Genomic DNA, 18032 nt, shown 5'->3' on the forward strand with positions numbered 1-18032 from the left:
CCTCCTTCTGCTGGGACACCTCCCAGTTCTCAAGGGCACATGGCCAGGCCCTCTCAGGCCACACTGGAGCCTTGCTCTCTCCCTCTGCCCTTTCCCCACCGCGGGCACCCCGTGCAGCCGCTCCCAGGTTTCGGGTCGTGTCTCCCACAGAGGGAGCCCAGCAGGACAGCTCAGTAGCCGAGTGCCCTGAGCCTGCTCGGGATAATTCCTCTGGGCTGTGCCCGTCTTGTCCGGGCTGTGCCCGCAGTGCCAAGCAGCAGAGAGGGCAGCTCAAGCCTCAGCAGGGCTCAGGCCCAGAGGCACAGCAATTACCTCCTGGGACTGGGCCTGGCATCGCCTCCCTTCCTGCAGCAGAGGCTGACAATGAGCCACTGCTTTCTCCGGGAAATGCTTCCTTCTGCCCAGCCTCTCCATCTGCTTCTGGAGAAAGGATGAAGTACAGCTGGAACAGGTGGGGCTGTTACCCACTGGGGAGGTGGCATCTTCAGGAGTCTTGTCAAAGTCATGGATAGGTTTCAGGAAATCAGATGGGCTTTGGTGTCTCTCCCGAAACCTCTCCCTCCTCCAATTAGCTGCCCCTCCTGATCTGCTCAGAGACTGGGAAATTGCAGGGGATCTCAGGGGGTGCCTGGCCCTGGTGGTGCAGTTTGGGCTGCGTGGCAGCTGGTGCCCAATGCCTTCCTGCAGAGGCTGGGCAGAAGCTGCAGCCAGGCCAGGCTGGGAAACAGCCCCGCAGGGCGTGGAAGCAGCAGCGGGACAGTGAGGCTGCCATGGATCCCTTCCTGCTGTGCCGGGCACGGCGTGTCCAGATGTGCAGCCAAAGCCCCCGGCTGCTGAGCCCCAGGACAAGGCTGAGGGAATGCACCCACCACGGTGTCTCTCCAGATCACTCAGCATCTGGTCCAGAAGTTCAGAAGGCTCCAGGGATTTTTTTTCTCCTTTAGCTTGGGTCTTTCCTTTTGGAGGACCTTAAGAGAAAGTAGTTCCATTTCCCATGAATGGATGCCACAAAAGCAGGGCTCAGCCTGTGGTGGAGTCAGCGGGGACACACTACTCACCCCTGTGATGGGAACTGGGCTTGCGTGCAGCATCCAGCCCAGGAGTTGGAAAATTCTGCTCTGCAGACACACCTGTAACTCAACAGCCACAGAAGCTTCTGTCCCCTGGTTCTTGCCAGGTTGACAATCATTTTTCTATGGAAAAACAGTGATATCTTACCTGTGTGAGGTCCCACTGGATCCAAACTATCTTCCAGCCAAGGTTCCAGAAAAACATTTCCAGCATCCCAATCTGAGGATGGGAACACAGATCAGAACCATTTCCATGGTAGCAACTGACAGAATGAGAGGACACAGTCTTAAGCTGTGCTAAGGGAAATATACGTTGGATATTAGGAAAAAGATTTTTACAGAAAGCGTCATAAAGTACTGGGATGGTTTGCCAGGGAGGTGGTGGAGTCATCATCCCTGGATGTGTTTTAAAAAAGACTGGAAGTGGCACTCAGTGTCATGGTGTATTTGAGGTGTTAGGGCTGGGTTGGACTTGATGATCTTGATGGTCTCTTTCAACCCAGTGATTCTGTGATTCATGGTGTGCTGGGATCCTCTTCTGCCTCTGGGAACCGGGCACTGCAAGGGGGTCGGGTAAGGCTGTGGGAGCCAGATGTGAATGGACAAGGCCAAACTGCACAGGGGCCTGGGGAGCTCTGGGCTGGCTCCTGGCCACTCTCCACCCTCTTTGCAGGCCCTGTGACACATCCCTGGAGAGGAAACAGGGGCTGCCCAGGCCCAAGGGGGCTCTCTCCCTTCCCCAGAGGAAACTCTCCCTAAAGGCCTGGGGAAAACCATCCCCAGCGCTTCCCGGGGAGCAGGGAGCGCTGTCCCGGCAAAGGGGAGCCAGGCTGCCAGCTCACCTGCTTGCCGCGCTTGCAGCGGAGCAGCCTGGGCAGCCCTGGCAGGCAGGGCCACGGCCAGGAGGAGCAGGAGGAAGAGGCGCAGAGCAAGGGCCATGGTGCCTTGCCCTCTGCCAGTCCCGCAGCTCTTGCTGCCACCGCTGTCCTGCCACCACTGTCCCAATGCCAGCACCGCTGCTGCCACCGCCGCTGCTGCCGCAACAGTTGTGCTCAAGGACTGACTGCTCGCTCCTTGTGCTGGTGTGCAACCACCGGGTCTGGGACCTCTGTGACCTCAGAGCCAACTGTGACCTCAGCCTGCTGTGATCCCTGAGCCTGCTGTGACCCCAGAGCCTTCTGTGACCTCAGAGCCTTCTCTGACCTTCAGGCTGGGGCAGGATTGTGTGGGATGGATCTCAAGATGTGCCCTTCTAGTGAGGAGAGCATGTCCTGCCAGGCAGCTGCATCCAATCTTTCAATCTTTTGGGATTTTGTTGGTTTTTTTTTTTTTTTTACTAGAACTGAGTTATACGACAGTGGATATGTGAGATTTCATGGGTTTACATGCAATAGCCTTGTCAAGTCCAAAATTCAACTCACATTGGTGATTCCCAGTATTGCAGGCAGCACCAGCCCTGCCACACGACACTGCATGTGTGCTGTGTGCTCAGTGCTGGGTTTTTGGGCACGATTGACACGACAACTAGGCCCTGTCATCCCCAAAAGCAATGTCTGATCAGTGTGTGTGGACACAGGCAGGCTCATCCAGCTGTTCATGATTAAACCTGTCCAGTTACTGGGTTTTTTTCAGTCCTTAATCCATTGACTCTAATTTCCTAGTTGCTGTACAACACACGATGTATTTAAAGATGAGGAATGACTTATGTGGTTTCTGTACCTCTGGCTAAAAGCAGCACCCAAATAGTACTGTCTTGATAACTACTCAAGCCTTACAGTGAAGTGTTTTTCTACATTACACAGAATTATCAGAGAAGCAAGGTGTTCCTGCATCACTCAAACTATTTTACTTATTATTTCCTTTGTAGATCATTTATTTGAGGGATGGAGGAACATGTTAGCTTCTTATCAAATAATCTAATTGAAGGCTCACTGTAGAGATTTAAATTTGAGCTTGAAAAAATCTGTATCCAGGAGAAAAGATAGTCATCCCAAATCTTTAAAGAACGTGCAGAAAGCATGAAGTAGATATGAATTTTTCCCTCTTTTCTTTTAGAAATCTGCACACTTTCTATTGTATAAGTGCTAACTCCCTACTAATTCAAAAATATATTGATTAGAAATCATAGCTGTTGATCAATACCTCACAGAGTCCTTACATATCAAAGTTATTATAATAAAAAAAATAGCAGTAAGATTCAGAAGTTTATTCCAAAATTATGTCAGAAAGGAGACACATCTGCCCTTTTCCGAGCAGCACTCCTGGCCAATACCGTGCGATAATTGCTCCCGGTCAGTTGTGCCGGTGAGCCAGCGCGGATCCGGGCAGTGTCGGAGCGAGCGCGGCCGCGGGCGGTTCCGCAGCGCTCGCAGCGCTCCCGGCCGGGCTCGCTCGGGGCTCCCACCCCATCTCGTGAGCCCCGGGGGAAGTGCAGCGGCACCGAGCGCTGCGGGCACCGGGCGCTGCGGGCACCGAGCGCTGCGGGCACCGAGCGCTGCGGGCTCCGCGCTGCTCCTCTCCCTGCGCTCGGAAAAACAGGCAACATACACTCGGCATTACAGATAATACGCACTACAGCAGCCAGGCGCATTTACTTAATAAAGTTTTACCTCTACAAGATTAAAAACTGCATTTTAGCTGTTAAGGCATCATGATTTAGTTTGTTCAACGTGCAAAGCATCTGCCCTACCCAGTCAGTAGCTGGGTCATTGTTTAATCTGTTCATGGCTCTCATGACCACTACCAAGGCACACGTTCCCTTCCTGAATCTGGGATAAAAATTACTACTTTTGAAGTGAAGCAGGACACCAGACACACAAAAACTTCATCCTTCCAACTCTATAAACTTTAAAAGAAATTGTTAAGAACTGACAAGTTTCATTATTTAAAAAATTTCTCAAAAGAAAAAATTCTGACAAGAATACATTTTGCATTCCCACAGTTTTGTTTACTTCAATATTTGACACTGAATATCATTATATATATAGTTATATATAATTGTAAATATTATATTGAGTATTGTAGCCAATACTTTTATTTATTAGAATGAAAACCGATCCCAAAAGTCTTGTGAAAATTAAGAGACGTGGAAAACGAATGCTATGTTTGAAGTTCGATTTTAAACATAGCATTTCTCTCCCTGAGCTTGTATGAATCCCGAAGAGTGTGATCTTACAGACACACTAAGGAGCTGAAGGTCCACTTCTCCTCCTCTGAAAGGCTCTGATGCTCCCTGCAGACTCAGTGCATCCCCCATACTTTACAAAAATCAATCAGGAGTACAGCCAGAAAAGGTCATTTGGACCCTAGTGAGGTGGTGGTGTGCCTGCAGTGAGAGGATCACAGGAAATGGCCTTGAGCTGGGACAGAGGAGATTCAGATCAGATATTAGCAAAATGTTTTCACCGTTCGGGTGGTCAGGCATTGGAGGGGCTGGCTGCTCAGGGCAGTGGTGGAGTCACCATCCCTGGAGGTGTGCCAAAGGTGTCTGGGTGTGGCGCTGGGTGCTTTAGGGGTGACAGAGTCAGTGATGGGTGACATTAAAGGGCTTTTCCACTCTTGATTCCACGATTCTGTGCGATGGGCCACGGGGAGGCCAAGGCCCCTGAGCCTAGTAATAGTGCTAATGCCGCACCCAACGCCCGAGGGGCCCGGGCCGAGCCGCGGGGCAGACACGGGCAGGGCAGGGCCGGGCCGGGCCGGGCCGCGGGGCTCACCCCCGGCAGGGCCGGGCAGGGCCGAGGTGGAGGCGGGGAAAGGCGGGCGCGGCCCGCGGCCACCGGGGGCGCCATTACGGCACCACCGTGGAACGCGCCCGAAATAAATGGCGGACGGGGGCGGAGCCCTGTTCATAGCGGACCAATGAAGAGCTACATTCCCGGGCGGGGGCGGGACTTTGCGGCCCCACAGCCAATGTGCACGGGAGGCGGCGGGTGATGGACGGGCGGGCGGCGGCTGCGGCGGGCGGGGCGCAGCGCCCTTCCCGTGGTGCCGCGGGAGCGGCGGCCGCAGCGGCCGCGACTTCATCCGGGTCCCGCAAGTACCGGGACGGCGGGGCCGGGCGGTGGCCGCGGGACTGGGGGGGGGCGTGGGAGCGGCCGCGGTATCGGGGCGCGCCGGAGAGAGGGTGGGAGCGGAGGGCCCGAGCCGGAGGGCCTGTACGGGCGGGCGCGGGGCCTCGGCCCGGCCTCTCCGCCGCCTCTGCCGCGGGCCCGGTTCATTGTCCTTATTCCCCTCATCGATGCCTTTTTCCCTCGTTCTCCCCCGCTCTCCTCCAGGCTCACTGGAAGGTCCGGAAGTGCCGCCCCCGGGAGCCGCCGGCGCCAGGTACGTCACTGCCGGGGCCGGGGGGACCTTGGCCGGGGGAGCCCCCCTGGTACCGGGGCCGGGCGGGGCTCAGCCCTGCTCGAGCACCGAGAGGATGGCAGCGGGGTCTGAGCTCGGAGCGAGGGGCGAAACGTGAAGAAAATCCCTTAGGAAGTAGGTGGAAGTGCTTTGGCGGCCCAGCCCCTGTCAGGGGGCACGGGGGCTGCGCGGGGCTATCGTTCGTGGCCAGCACCATTGCCTGGCGTGGGGCTGCGCCTGCCGGGCCCATCGCCGCCGGCGCCTCCCGCCGCATCCTCGCGAGCGGCCTGGCCTGGAAGCAGCTCGGGAGCGGCGGCACCGCGGCCGGTGCGGCCCTGCCCGGCAGTCTGTGGGGTGACACGGGCACATCGCAGCCAGGGCCGCTCACGGTGGGCTCGGGGCTGGCTGCACGCCTGAGCAGCAGCACCCCGGTGGAATAGGGATGCCCTGTGTAACACGTACCTGCAGTTCCTGGCAGGAGCTCTGGCTGGCCTCTGGGCGTTGCAGGAGTGGCTCTTGCCTTTGGCATGGGTAGCTCAGCCCCCGGGCCAGCTCAGGGCTCAGCATGTATGGGTTCTCTTGCAGGGCTGGTGGTGGCACAGAGCAGGGTCCGGCCCTGGCATGCCGCAGTTGCTGCTGGTGACTTTATTCTGGCACAGTTCACTCTGTTTTAGATGGAGGTGTTACCCCATCAAATTGTGGTTTCATGATTTTACGTTGTCACTTTCCATGAGAGTGACTGAAAGAGGCTGCCCAAGGAGTGGAGACATCTCCAGACTCCTCTCTGGAGACATTCCAAACCCACTTGGATAAATTCCTGTGTCACCTGCTCTGAGTGACCCTGCCTTGGCAGGGGGTTGGACTGGATGATTTCCAGAGGTCCCTTCCAGCCTTAATAATTCTGTGATTTATTTCAGGAGTGAAAGCTCAACCTGATGATCAAGGTCAGGATAATCCTTGTTTAGTGATGTGCCTGTCCCACCTTGTTGGTGCTGCTCTCTGTGTACTGTTCTGCACAGGCAGTTTTGTGACTGAAGTGCGTAATTGGCAGGGAAAACTTGCTCCCATTCAAATTGTACACAGCGACAATGCTCAATAGCAGCAGTGGGGCAAATTAAATCCATCACAGAATTTTTGAGAAAATCAATCTGTCCCTTCAAAAGCAATAACTTAAATAATATTTAAGAAACAGGGCATCTTCAAACATCCCCAGCTGCCAGGGACTTCACAAACAGTTTGCGGTGGCTTCTGATGTCAAATTTGACCAGTTCTGTTCACAGCAACCCTCAGATGTTTAATAGTCTGAACTTCCAGGAAGTTTTTTGCAGTGGTGGTTGAACCTTGTGGCAGTCAACATGCAATAATGGCCTAATGAGGGTTTTTTTTTGCCCTATGATAGTTAGCTTCATGAAGAGGGACCTAGTAAATAGCTGTATTGTGATATTTTTAATGAACATTTGCTGGCTGTGATTTTTTTCCACCGAGTTTTTTCCAAGTTGTACTCTGCGTATCTTATGTGCAACCTCAAATCACACAGGTTATGTTAGGAAATGATTTTGCATACTAATACTGGAGATTTAGTACTTCCTTAGTCTAAAGGAAGTTTAGATAAAACATAGGTTCACTTGCTTTGTTTTCCTACTGCACTGAGCTGTATCCTTACTTCACTTTCCTTTTGATAAATGTCTTCTGTATTTTCCTCTGTTTTCAGTGGTGGAAAACATCAGTTCATTTGCAAATAGTGAAAGGCTCCCAGGACATAGAGAGGGTAATAGATGGTTGTTTATATTGCCAATTAATAACATAACACAGCAGTCTTGAAATATTTTTGTACACTAACTTTCTTGCTGAATTTGTGTAATTGTTATCATATGTAAACTTTTTACAGAAAAAACCTACTTCCTCCTAGCATGTTCTAGGAGACATAAATCTAGTGAATAAATACACAGTTGTTTATTTCATATATATATATATGTATGTATACACATATATATATATGTATGTATACACATATATATATATATGTATATATGTATATATACACACACATTTATGTTTGAAGCAGGGCCAGATAACCAAACTGATGCTTTCCTTTGAGAAGGGCACTGAGGCCTTTGTAATGTTTGAGGCTGAATATATATATTTATTTATTTATAAAGATCTCCCTCTGTGTGATCTGAGAGAGGAGTATTCAAAGAGGAGTAGAAAATGTGATCATTTTGGTGTAGTCATTCTCAGACCTTCCTGAGATTTCCAGCAGCACTGTGCAGTGCTGTGGCACATGCACCACTTGGATGCAGAGAGTTTAGTACTATTGCCATAAAACCAAGTGTGTCCAGGGAGGGAGGCCAGGATTTGTGTTCTGTGTTCATAGCAGAGATCGTTAATTGTGCTCACAGACTTTACTTTTCCACAGGGGATGGGCTTCACTCTGTGCTTGAGTGGGCAGTGGTGACTTCCCATTTCTCTCAGGCCACAGTTTCTGGATGTTTATATTCCATCGGTAACTGCATGGTTAGAAAAATAAATTGAAACCAAACACACTAATTGAAAATGTAGCACAACAGTAATATCTTGTGATAATTACTTTAAGCCATAATGTTCTGTGTTAATTAAATGCAAGTGGGGTAGAGATTTTGGAAAAACCCCTGTATTTCCAATTGAGGCAGCAGACAAAGGCATTATTGGTAGCAGTCAGTGCTATTAATCTTAATGTTATGTAAAAAATACCAAAAAATACCATTGTGGACACCTATTCTTGTCTGGGTTTGTGGACTGTGGTGCTGCCCAAGAGCACATCTGTGCATTTTTATGTGGTGGATCTGCTTGTTCTCCTTTTCTCCTCACTCCAATTTCCCAGTACAGGGCAGCTTTCTGGTGTGATGTACTCTTGCTCCAGCATATTGCTGTTCAGTGGGCTGGCAGGTCCAAAAGGAGCTAATAAATGTTTCCATTTTGGGTCTGCATAGGGGAAGAAGAGGTGCCTGGGCTTGAGCTGGGAGATGTTACCTTCAGATTAGCACATGATTAAGACAAAGGAAGGTACAATCCAAAACTGAATATGGAAGAGGAAACATTTTTAGTTTATGCTGAAACTTTTGTATCAGTCACTATCTGATTTTGCTGAGCTTGTTTTGGGAAGAGGGGCTGAGATGTGCCTGTTGCACTGCAGGGGTGGGTGAGTAGAGTGAGGGGAAGTGGTATCAGGAATAGTTGAGTTTATATTAATTGTGCTGCTCCCTTTCTTCCTGGAGTTGTGCACTCCAGTCACACAAAAACCCCATGGAAAAAGCACTTGAGGCAGGAGCCTGCATCAGTCACTTGGGATGCTCAGCACAGCTGGAGAAGGCAGTACACATTCACTCAGCAAGCTCCTGGGATTCAGGAAGTGTGGTTTCAGTGCAGGGAGTGCTGCTGGAATCCAGGAGTAAAACTGGGGAATTGGTGTTGGAGCTGTTGTGTAAATCCCGGAGCTCCATCGTGTGGTGGGAGCTGTGCAGCCAGAGCTGCAGCCTTGGGAGCTGCAGCTGCTGAGATTGTCCAGCTCCACAGTTGGAGTCACTTTGTCCCCTTGCACTACTCTGGGGATTTTAAACACGTGCTGGAAGGAAAAGCAGCCCTTGGGAACCTGGCTTTTTTAACAGGGAAAGCAGATGACTCAGGGATTGTTTAAAGCTTGTCTCTCACAACGTGTTGTGCTGAAAGAGTGAATGTGCAGGTGCGTGACCCTGAGCTCCTGTGCTGCACTTGCTGTGACATCACCAGCACGGTGACATCAGCAGCAGGGAGCTTCTGCAGCTCTGGATTCAGTGGGGATGAGAGCACACCAGCTCAGTAGAGGCTGTGCCAGCAGGATAATTTGTCAGGCTTCCCTGCTGCTGTGAGTTTCAGAACCCCCTGATGCATGGTGTGAGAGAAGCAGCCCCCAAGGGGACCTGGCAGATCTCACCTGTCCAAGAACATGGCAACTTTGGTGATGCAACTTGGAAAGACTGTTAGAAATAATCCACAAGTTTAAAATGTCCCAAAATGCAGGATTAATGTTAAGGAGAATACCAAAAATAAAAGTTGTTTGATACATGTCAAGTTGGTTAGGTTTGCAGCTAAGCTTTGTCCAAAAGTGGAGAAATGAAACAGATTGATTTCTAGGTTTATTGTAATCCTTATGTCTTTCAGGCTTAATTTGAAAAAGAAATGCAGAAGCATTGCCGTACATTTTGTAGAATTTAAACAGGTGTGTAACACCCATCCAGGTTTTCAATGTGCTTTGAACATTTTCAGTACATCACAGGGCCATCAGCTTCAGACACTGAACGTGGGACTTCGTTAACTTCCTGGGGTCACTGTCCAACTGAAGGTGCAGAGCTGGTGCTGTGCAGTTCAGCTCCAGGCCAGGGTGCCTTTCCTGCTGAAGAATGGGAATTCACAGGGATTCTGCTCAGCTGTGAAGGCTGGGATGCAGGAGCAGGAAGCTGAAAGCAATGTCAGCTTCCCTGCCGAACGTCAGCTCTGCCAGAACTGATTGAAAAGGATGTGATGGGGGCCAGTGCTCTGTAAAGGTTTGAGTCTGGCCCAGTGCTGCTGTTCTGATTTATTCCTGCTTTGGCATCAGGACCAAGTACTTGTGGCCACGCTGAAGTTTATTTTCTGGTAGATGTGTAAGTTAGCAAAAGCACATAATAGGATTTATACCAGTTACAAATGAGATTTTAAGGTTGATTCACCCAAATTTGTCATCACTGTTTGTATAAAGGATTTTGTAGTAAGGCACTGAGGGGGCTGGAAAGTAATTTGATTTTGTGTCTGTCCAAGGAATAACGTCATCCCTTTGTGTGAGCGCACGGGATCACGCGCTGTGTGCTTGGCAAGGACACCAGCGGGCATGAGGGTGCTCTTGTTCTGTGCAGGCTTTGTTTGGAGAGTGGGCTGGAAACTGCAGGCTGCAACTGGGATCAAGTACTAGTGAAATGTATTGAATGTTTTAAAAACTGCTTTTCTCTAAACATTTTCAGCTATTGTATAGACTACCTGGACAAACAGTTGTTTTCCTTTCCAGCCCTGTTCTTCATAGCAAACTGTCCTTGCTACAAAGGGAATTCTGAGTCACACATCTGTCTGGCCAGTGTTTTCATTTCAGTATTCAAAGATGATGTTGAGCTGTGCTAATGTGGAAATTGGCTTTAAAGTTACATCAGAGGCAGTTAGAGAAACTCAGACTTCTTTCTGATGGGAAAACATGTCTTTTCAGTGGCCTTTTGGTAAGGCAGTTTAACAACTAAATGTCAGGATAGAGTCCATAATCTTATTGAGTTTTGTTTCTAATAAAAGAATTCCTCTGCACAAGGCTTAATGTAATTTAAGACTAGCAGAAAAAGCTCCAAGCAGTACTTTGGGCAATGCATGATTTTTTTTTTAGCTATTGGTGCAATAGGTGAAAAGGTCACTCTATGTAATAATATTTTTTGATCAGGATTACAAATATTAGGGCCTCATCCTCATCTGTATAAATCAGTCACATAGTTGTGGTCCTAGATTGCATTATTTTTAAGTTCTTAAGAGGAAGAAATGTGTGTCTGCTTACAGTGTTGCTGAGAGCCTTTTCTTCTGATTTCAGGTGAGAAGTAACACCTGTGGAACACAACTGGTAATTCAACAGAAGTTTAATGACTGTAGTTGCTATGACTGCTACAGCTTGCTTACTTAAGACCCAGGCAATTGGTAAAATTTTGAAATTGGGAAACCTTATTTTTAAAATAACTTCCTTCTTGACTAGGGGGAGCAAGGGGAAAGCTTTTTCTTTGGTGAGTATTATAAATGCTGTCTGCAGCTAGCCTGACTTGACTTGACTGAAGCAGCAATCCTGCCCCAGCTCTGAAGATGCCTGCACTGTGGGATGAGGTAGTAGGTTGTATAGTTTTAGGGTCATACCCACCACTGGGAGATAACTATACAATCTACTGTCTTTCCTAAAGCAGCAGATAATCAACAATGGAAACTTCTCACTTTTAAGCTCAATGTCAGACTTGGCTGAACTTCTGTACTTGTAGTGCTTATGACAGGACAAAATACTTGTTTAATAGCTGTGGGAATTGTGTTTAGATTTTTCTAGTTCTTGCAAAAGCTAGTTTTCATTCTGCATTAATTTTTCTGCCCTAATGAGTAAAAAGTTAAGAATAGATTATTCCTGTATGTGTATGGTGGGGTAATCAAATACAAATTTCTGGTGTTTTAGTTGTTGGGGTGTTGTAGCAAACATCCTTCAGAATGAAACTAAGGTTGGCTGCTGAGCTCTTGCTGAAGTCTGTGCTTCTCTGTCAGAGTGAGGTAGTAGATTGTATAGTTGTAGGGTAGTTATTTTACCCTGTTCAGGAGATAACTATACAATCTATTGCCTTCCCTGAGGAGTAAAACAAACTGCGCTCCCTTGCAGCCAGTCCTGGGCTAAAAGCACTCCTGCTGTGAAACCAGATGAATTCAGGGTTGGAAAGCAGCAGTGCCAGAATCTACAGGACTGACAGTCAGTGTGAATGGTGCAACCCCCACAGGATATCCTTGACTTAACATAACTTTGCTCCCAAGGTGAGTGGCACAGTGCTGGCTGGGGATGGAAAATGCCCATGCTTTAGGTAGAGGGCAGAACACTGTACAGAGGGCAGTTATTGCAAGCCACTTAGGAGAACGTAAAATACAGGGAGCTCAGGCTTGTGCATTGTGACTTCAACTCTTCTGGCACCCCAATTTCCATAATGCATTAAAATTCTGTGACTCCCAACTGCTTGGTAGAAGTTGGAGGGAAAACTTAAAATTACCCTTTATTAATAAGTCTGCATGTTTTTCTGCAGCTTTTCCAGATCTAATGCAAAATTTAAGTGTTGGCCAATTTTAGCCAAAACTGACCTCTCACCTTTCTGGGGTGGTGTGAAGCTATGGAGTTTGAGCATCCAAGAACCAGAACTTTTCTCTGAGGTGGTATTGTTCCTGTAAAAAGACTTTTAAAGTTTATTGCATTCTCTTTCCTCCTGCTGTGCTTGGTGTACCCAGTCTGTAACTGGTTCTGTGCTAGATGCCCCGCAAGCAGCTTGCTGTAGTTAACAAAAAACCCCACAGAAATAAATGCTTTTTGGGATGGGAAGTTCAGCTTAGGCAGAGTGAAAATGGAGCCATTGGTGAGTGTTCCAGGCAGTGAGCCACTGTTTGTCAGTGCTGACAGTGTCACCTCGGAGTGTGTGCCCAGCCAGGACAGAAGAGCAGAGCAGCTGGGGAGCTAAAGTCCTGCAGAGAGTGAAGAACTGCACAGAGGAAGCGTGGGGCTCCTAGGAAGAGGTAGTAGGTTGCATAGTTTTAGGGCAGGGATTTTGCTCACAAGGAGGTAACTATACAACCTGCTGCCTTTCTTAGGGCTTTGTTATAACACCAGGACCTTTTGGGCTCCAGCCTGCAAACCTCTGCAGCTTTGGGACATGGAGAGAAAGCACAAGGTATTTCTAAGTGTGCTGAGGCTTAATGAAAACTGTGTCTTGGCCGATTTGGTCTGCAGTGGAAGTGCAGGAATGCTGGCTGGAATGCAGCGTGGTGACATTGGGGACACTGGGCTGTGGTGAGTAAGAGGCTGTGCTGGGAAGGCAGCTCCTTCCAGAGTAAGCTGGAGGCCCTGAGGTTAGGGTGGAGGTGGTGTGAGCTTCTGAACGTCAAGGTACTGGTACTGTGTGCTCACAGGGAGCTGAAATACACCTTCCTTTGGCATGGTGCATTTCAAGTGGAAAAACTGCAGCTTTCCTTCCCCAAAAGTATCAGATTCCAGCTCCCCTGAAAGCTGGTGCTTTCTCAGCAGGCATGGGCACTCAGGGTGAAACAAGCTCTCAGTGGTGCATTATTTACCGTGCTGCAGGAGGGAAGTTTCCAGTTAAAAATGGTGGTGTGGTTTCTCATGGAATTGTTAAAAATCAGTCCATGCTTTTTGATGTAATTGCAGTGCACCACAGCAATAGTTCTGGTAGGGCTCTGGCTGGGCACTGTTCTTTGGGATACTGTGATGTCAATTCTGAGCACCTTGCAGCATTAATGTACTGGGCTCACACCAGCCACTCTTTAAATTGCAAATCAGACACAGTCCTAGTTTATAAACATGTTGAGTATTGCTTATGTTGAACATTTTGTGTGAATTTAACTGTACTTTTTTGATTTAGTTAATAAAATACAGCATTTTGTGCAAGTGATGGTGAATTGCCTTTACTTTCTCCTAAATGAAGATGTGAATTTTAGAAAAAAAACCAGTGCCCACACTGAAATAAACTCAAGGCCATGTTTGGTCTTCACTATAATTCCAACACTAATTGTATGTTAATTATCCTAGTATTAACTTCTGTTAAACATCTTTGGTACAAGTCTTCACTGCTTGGGTGGGGAACATTTATTTACTGCTGAATGTGCAGGAGCTCTGCTTATTCCAGACCTGGTTTCTGACCAGATGTTTAAATTGCTGCATAAAAATCTTGACTAGTCCTAACATAATTGCAGCTGGTAAGGTATCTACAGGTAAGGCTCAGGCAGAGAAACACCAGTAAGTTTGATTTTGGCAGTACCAAATGCCGTAAAAGCTTTAATATACCTAACATTTTATAGATATAAGTGGTATGCTTACAAAAGCTTTAAGTCATCTGCTGCCCACTGCAGCTGCTGGTTCAGCAGTCTTGTCTCACCAGGTAATTTCTCACCTTGATGTGTCTGTGGATTCCACCCAGTGGGTGGGAGCTGCACAGCGGGCTCAGGCTTGGTTTGCCTTTCCCATGTGTGTATTCCAAGGGGTGCAAGGATGAGGTGACAGCATGCCAAGAGCCCTTGTAACACAGGCAGTGGTGAAAGAATGCTCAGCAAGCAGTGCAGGAAGGGCTGCAGCAGCAGTGGGGACTTGTTTACCACCCATAGTGCAGTGATTGTGTCATGGTGGTCTTGGAAACATTCCAGTATTGCTCCAAAAATAGAATACACAGCCCCAGCCCAGATCCACATCCCAGGAGAGTGATTTGTGTGCTGTGCTCTTCCATGCAGAAAGGTGTGCTCTGAATTCCTCCTGTAGTGTGAAACCTGAGACCTGTTGGGCTTTTTCTGGGGGAGAAACCACTGCTAATGAACATCCCTGTGCCTGCAGAGGGGCTCTGGCTGCTCGTGCCATGGTCATGGTAGGGGAACCTGATGCATTAAAAATTCAATCCTTTTGTTGAGAACTTGGGGTGTGGCAGCTTAGAGTTTCCCGTATAGGAGGGATGTGGAACTGCTGGAGAGGGGTGCAGAGGAGTCCCTGGACCAGCTCCCAGGGCTGGAGCCCCTCTGGAGCCAGGCTGGGAGAGCTGGGGGTGCTCACCTGGAGAGGAGAAGCTCCAGGGAGAGCTCAGAGCCCCTGGCAGGGCCTGAAGGGGCTCCAGGAGAGCTGCAGAGGGACTGGGGACAAGGGATGGAGAGACAGGACACAGGGAATGGCTCCCAGTGCCAGAGGGCAGGGATGGATGGGATAGTAGATACTGGCAGTGCTGGGTTAATGGTTGGATTCTATCAAAGGGCCTTTTCCAACCTGAAAGATTCTGTGACATCTTTATGCCAAAAAGTCCTTGCTCTGTCTCTGGGTAAGCAGCAAGTTGGACTTTCACAGGTGCAGATAGGTTTTTGCTTTACAAGACAAATGATAAAATGCCTGATACATATGCAAGGGGAAAACAAAAACCATTGAAAGAGAGGAAGACAAGTCTCAGATACACTGGTCAAGAGACAAGTTCAGCTAAGATTATTGCTTTCACCTGAGCCTCCCAAAGGAACAGACATCCCTCAATTCTAGAGCCATCAGAGCATGGTGTGGCCTCCAGCCCCCAAGCTGAAGCTGTGAATTTAATGTCATAGTTCTGTAAAGATGAGTCCTGGCAGGAGCTACTGGAGGCATCAGATGTCAGTGTGTGTGTTGTTGCAACACGAGAAATCAGATTTGTTCTTATTTTTTCTATTGGTTGTAGTGGAATTGGATTTTTAGGCTGGTTTGTTTCAGACACTTGAAACCACTCCAGTGAAGAGGCATTGGAAAATCAGACACTGTTCTCTTCCAGCCTCTTGTACTAAAGCAATCTTCAAAATAAAGCTATTACCAGCCACATAATGCTACTAAGGACTGTATTTTTGGCAACTGAAAAGGTCCTTTCTGAAATAGGAGAATGTTTCTGAAAAAAATACTCCTTTGACATTAAAACTCTCCATACAGATGATGTTGAGCTGGTTAGTTAAACCCAGCACAACATAAAAGCAGGGAAAGGATCAAGTCATGGAAGTCCCAGTTCTATGAGAGAGTTTGCTACTCCCTGTGTGCCTCACCTTATGTGTTGACAGCCCTTAGTACACTCCCAACAACTCTGTGTAAATGAAGGGAAAGGAGCAACCAGTGGTCAATCCCAGTGTCCCAAAATGCTGTCACACATTAACCCTTATTCTCAGTGGCATCTGCAGTAGCTCCCTGGAATGAGGAGGGATAAGGAAGAAAAGGAGAGGTGCAATTTGAATTTCCCGACTCCCACTGTGCTGCTGAAGCCCTTGGTCCTGGTACAAAACACTGAAGGGCTGATGCTGAAAGAGCAGCCAGAGCCTTCCCTCGATGTCTGTGTGCAGAGAGCGAGGCTGAGGCTGTTCTCAGAGCCTGGTGGAATTAATTCCTGATGGGTTCTTCATCAGCTGCCCAGCACTGCTCCAGTTGCCTCTGTGCTGCAAGGAAAGGGATGCACAGACACCACTGCAGCTCTTCCTCAGTTTGGAGCAAACCTCATCAGACCAGTGGAGAAACCTCCAGGTAAGTGACATAGGTGGAACAGGAGGCCTGAGAGTGACTAAGGAGTGTGAAATAAGCAGAATACACGAGTGTCTGAGGGATGCAAAGGCAGGAAATAGGATTCTTGTCAAAGGCTGGTACAAGTTCCAGCTGACTGTCACACAGAGGTGCAATGAAATATGTGCAGAGAGCTGAAGTGGGTGCAGTGCCAGGGAGCAGCTCTGCTGAGCTGTCCTTTGACAGGAACAGACGTGTTTAAACCTGGGTTCAGCTGAGCAAGGGAAATCCTTCCCTTAATCTCAGGGCAGGATTTCATTTTGAACTCGGAATCATTCACAGAAACTTGAATATCCCCAGCTGGAAAGGACTCCTGTGGATTATTGAGTCCTGCTCCTGGGCCTGCACAGGAGACCCCAAGAATCCCACCCTGTGCCTGAGGGTGTTGTCCAAACACTTGATTGAAATAAAGCATACAATTAACTCATTACATTAATTAACATATTAAGAGAAGACTCAGCTAAAATACTAATTATTAAGTATTCTTAATTATATTAACATACTATAAAATATTGTAAAATAAAATTATTAGAATAATGATTAGCTTTTAATAGGTTATTAGGTGTTGTTTTTGGTTTTGTTTTTTTTTTTAATCTACTCAGAGCTAGGAGAGGCTTGTTGTTGGCTGAGTGGGCAGCAGGAAGGTGTGGATGTGGGAAATGCCCTGGGCACTTTTCCAGGGGCCCTGGGCCAGCTCTCAGGGCAGAGGCTGCTGGCCCTTGCTGCAGCACTGGTGGCAAACAGAATGCTTTGAGGAGCTTGGCCATGTCTGCTTAGCCCAGCCATGAAGAGAAAGATGCTATTAGCACACTGAGGGATACAGGAGTTAATTAATACCATATCACAGAATCCCAGAAATGTTTGGGTTGGAAAGGACCTTAGAGCTCATCTTGTTCCACCCCTGCCATGGGCAGGGACACCTGCCATAAACCAGGCTGTTTGTTTATTCATTGTGAAGTGAATTAGACCATATGAAAACTTCCAAAGCATTTAAAGTATATTTCTGAGGTGCATGATAGATTTTTTACTCTTAATAAAATACCTGTTTTCTGTTTCACATTTCAACCCTGGCAAAACCTGTGTTCCCACTGGATTGCCATGACTCAGTGACACTCCCCTGTCTTGCAGAAAATCTGAAATGGGGCCAAGAAATTCCAGTATTACCTTCTTAAAGAAAAAATGCCCACTAAACTGCTTGTCCTTCAAATCCCATTCAGTGACCATAGTGTTGTATTTCAAGCAGGGCCAATTCAGGAGTTTTCCTTTAAACTGCTCTTAAAATGTAGGAACTAAAAATCACAGAATATCGTGAGTTGGAAGGGAAGCACGAGGATCATTGAGTTCAGCTCCTGGCCCAGCACAGGACAGCCCAGCAATCCCACCCTCCCCAGCTCCCCTCTGTGCCCTTTCCTTTGGTTTCAGGAGCAGCACTGTGCTCCTGTGAAACTCAGAGCCTGTGTCTGGGTGAGGATGCAGCCCAGCTGTGCACAGAGCCTTCTCTGCCCATTCCTGTCACTGTTGGCTCCCACAGGGATATCCCAGGGACTTTCAGACTCCACTGAGTTGCAGCTCTGACAGCAGCCAAATCCAAGCTGCTCTGGAACTCTGGTTATTGATTTTAGGGTGACTGGTGGGGATTGCAAGCGCTCAGGAATTATTCTCCAGAAATCAAAGTCAGAAGTGCTGATCAGTGAATTCAATACTGAACAGGGTGTTTCACTTAGTGGAGAGCAGCACTGAGCTGATCACTGTGTCATCTC

General features: G+C 48.2%; 1 long non-coding RNA gene across 1 annotated transcript; it reads left to right on the top strand.

Annotated features, from left to right (window-relative positions):
* Window positions 1–5192: 5192 nt before the first annotated feature.
* Window positions 5193–13626, top strand: LOC129125039 (uncharacterized). Its single transcript, XR_013183873.1, has 2 exons — window positions 5193–5396; window positions 7126–13626. It is a non-coding gene; the product is annotated as an uncharacterized LOC129125039 (long non-coding RNA).
* Window positions 13627–18032: the final 4406 nt, after the last annotated feature.

Source organism: Agelaius phoeniceus, chromosome 11 (genome assembly GCF_051311805.1).
Source record: "Agelaius phoeniceus isolate bAgePho1 chromosome 11, bAgePho1.hap1, whole genome shotgun sequence".
In the NCBI taxonomy this organism is placed as follows: domain Eukaryota; kingdom Metazoa; phylum Chordata; class Aves; order Passeriformes; family Icteridae; genus Agelaius; species Agelaius phoeniceus.